Below are 3,371 nucleotides of genomic sequence, written 5' to 3' on the forward strand. Positions count from 1 at the left end.
TTCTTCCCACTATATAACTCACCTCAAACCACAATTGTTACTCATTTATGCCTGTCTCCTCCCCGCAAAAAGTTCTAACGGCCAGTATGAAAGGAATAAAGATGATCATTCGAGATTCACCTGAGCGAGGTTATCATCTTATATGTCAGATTCATGGGTTATAGATTTAAATTCTAACTATACCTCTTTAAAACATTTCAACTTGCATTGGATAATCAGCATTGTCTTGGACATTTTAGATTGGAGAAGCCAAAGAACGGTGCTGGCCTGAGGTATCCTAACTACGATATTTGTAGTTGTTTTCATTGCTGTTAACTTATAGCATTAATTCATTGTAATTGTTCTGTTTCTTTTTTTTGTCTTCCTTTCTTTTTCTGTCTTCTCTAGTTTTAATTGAGCAATTTATATGATTCTATTTCCTCCTCTCAATTGGCACATCAACTATACATTTAAATTAGTTCACTTTAGCTTGTCTGAATCTGTGTTCTAGTGGAGCAGTCAGATGTAATTTGTGTGTGTGTGTGTGTTTAATCAGCCCATCTGTTTTGCTGCTGTTTTGGTAGCATGTCCCATCTTGAGTAACTTCTCTCACCCCTTTAACTATATCCATCCTTTGTGTTTTGATCATAAAGCACATGGATTTTTGTGGTATTTTCGTGTGTGTGTGTGTGTCCTTGTTTGTTTTTCTTCACAGTTTGACTATTGCTTCCTTTTCTCTATGTACCAATGGCCTGTCAAGCTGGAAATTTAGACCGTAAACCCACCTCACTTTCAAATTACCTGTTTGCTTTAGATCTGTGGTGGTAGATACATACATACTTTTGCTGACGCCATATTAGTATCTCAAGTGGAATTATCTTAGCCAGCCTCAGGATCTTAGCCAGGTAGAGCATGTGGCCACTCACTCAAGGAGAATGGGCAAATACAATGACCATTTTACCCAGGTAAACTTGATAGTGTTGATGGAAGTGATTTTAAAGGAAAGAAAGGCAAATGTAAATTAAAGTATGTTTGTAGTTTCTTCTAGCATGTGAACAGGACCATACTAGTGCAAAAACATAAATGCCTTAGGAAATGAGTAAAAAAGAACATCATGAAGAAAACTGTGATGTATTTTGAAAAAATGATGTGTGTGAGATGTGAAAGTATGAGCTATATGCTATATGTGTATAGTTATATATAAATATAGATTGATTGATTCTATATAGATAGATATATCCTATATAGATACATAGATATATATATGATGATAGATACATAATATTAGTTACAAAAATTTAAGATATCAATGCATTGCATCAGCATGGCCACACTTCCCCTCATGTTTGCATGAGATCCTAGCCATGGGAATTAGTATAGCAATGAAATAAATAGAATATTTTATGCTTATTTTTTTACCAAAGAGAAAAATAAAAAAAAAAACTTTTGTTATTTAAACCTCAGCTGATCAACAGTTCATTTTTTTTCTTACTTTGACTTCAGTAGATTTACTGAAGATAATTTACGTGACCTCAATGAATGGGTTAACTGTATCACAGAGATCAAGATAATAGAGTCATATAAAATCGGACATTGACCTTGCCTTGAGAAATGGAAATTCTGGTAACTGTGTAGAACTGATTGTTCTGGAAAAACAAACACTACTGTGGTTCATCCCAAAGTAGAGTGTAAAGTGATAGACCTTGACTGTTGTGAATGAACACATATATGTAACTCCAGAAGACTTGTGTATAGCCAAAAGAGTGTAAATAACATTTTATTATGCTAAGTATTGACAAATAGTATTGACCTAATTCATGTTGATGGGTGTCTGGACATGGTGTTGAAGACTTTAGTTCCCATGTGACCCAGCTTCATGGGGTCTTTCTCAGACATCATTGTGGAGAAGTCAATGACCTGTCACAAATAAGAGCCTCTAGAGATACTTAATGAGTGCCCATGGACCAAAGGTGGGCAGAAGAGACACAAATTTATAAGACTGGAGGCTCATTAACTACACTTTTTTAGTCACTTAGACCTGACTTAGCACATCTGAGCTAGCATGAGGAATAGAGGGTTTTTGTTTGTTTGTTTGTTTTTGTTTTGTATTTTTTGTTTTTGTTTTTGTTTTGGCTAGTTCCATCAATTGTTTTCAATTCTCTTTGATTTTTTTCTCCTGGTCTTCTGTTATCTTTTCTGTAGGTCGCTTCTTCAACCCCTTCATTTTCCTGGTTTGTAGTTTGCTTAGGTCTTGCTTCTGCATATGAATCCTTCCATAAGTTGTGCCAAAAGTGTCATGGGAGACATTTGTCTTCTTCTTTGGCTTGAGGGCTTTTGGCATTTTTATAGATAATTTGTAAGGATCATCTGACGCCAGATATGTCCTCCTCAGAACCAGATCCAATGAGGGCCCCGTCTCTTCCAATTCAATCCTTGGTGTTTTACAACCAGACTTCTTCAACAGCACCTTGTAGCCTCGAAAGTAATTCTTCCCATTCAGTGCAGTGAAGTGCAGAACATACTCTAAACCAGCCAGGCGGATATTTGCTACTGTGGGGCCTCTGAAGAGATCAATAAGAAGATTTTTTAGCCTTCTATAGTCTTCTGTTACATCAAAATCATCACCAGCAAATATTAACATGGGTTTTGTTCCCTCAAAACATTTACTATTCTTGATGTCTTTTAGAGAGACAAACTTCTCAGTACCTAATTCGATCATATCCAGCACATGGTAGTCATACATATGACCTATTACTAGATTATTTGGCTACTTCTTATTATGGGAGCCAAACATAAATAAAGACCAATCTGACTTCTTTTAAAATAATTCCAATGATGTCTGATCCTCACATGGTCTTGTAATGTTTTTCTTTTTATACAGAATGCCATATGGTTTTGTCAGTGCATACACATCTCTAAGTACTTGTGTCACCAGTAAATTTGCATTTCCCCCTTTAATCAGCATAGCATTTTTAACATTTACACTAAGTTTTTGAAGTCTGGCTTCTTTTTTTTTTTTTAATTTTTTTTTTCAAAGTTTATTCATTTTTGGGACAGAGAGAGAGACAGAACATGAACGGGGGAGGGGCAGAGAGAGAGGGAGACACAGAATCGGAAACAGGCTCCAGGCTCTGAGCCATCAGCCCAGAGCCTGACCTGACGCGGGGCTCGAACTCACGGACCGCGAGATCGTGACCTGGCTGAAGTCGGACGCTTAACCGACTGCGCCACCCAGGCGCCCCTCGTCTGGCTTCTTTTAATAAGGCCAGTTCCAAGATTATGAAATTTGCATTGCTACATAGATAATCTATGTTAGATTGATGTTTATGGCCCCAATTATAGGCGCTCTTTGCCAGATAACTGTACAGAGTCCTGCTTCTCTGACTTTGCAC

At 37.0% G+C, this 3,371-nt stretch overlaps 1 pseudogene; it reads right to left on the minus strand.

Moving 5' to 3' along the window:
- Nucleotides 1-2,131: 2,131 nt before the first annotated feature.
- LOC125150644 (ribosome production factor 2 homolog) lies at nucleotides 2,132-2,965 on the minus strand (annotated as a pseudogene).
- Nucleotides 2,966-3,371: the final 406 nt, after the last annotated feature.

Source organism: Prionailurus viverrinus, chromosome D4 (assembly GCF_022837055.1).
Source record: "Prionailurus viverrinus isolate Anna chromosome D4, UM_Priviv_1.0, whole genome shotgun sequence".
Taxonomy (NCBI): domain Eukaryota; kingdom Metazoa; phylum Chordata; class Mammalia; order Carnivora; family Felidae; genus Prionailurus; species Prionailurus viverrinus.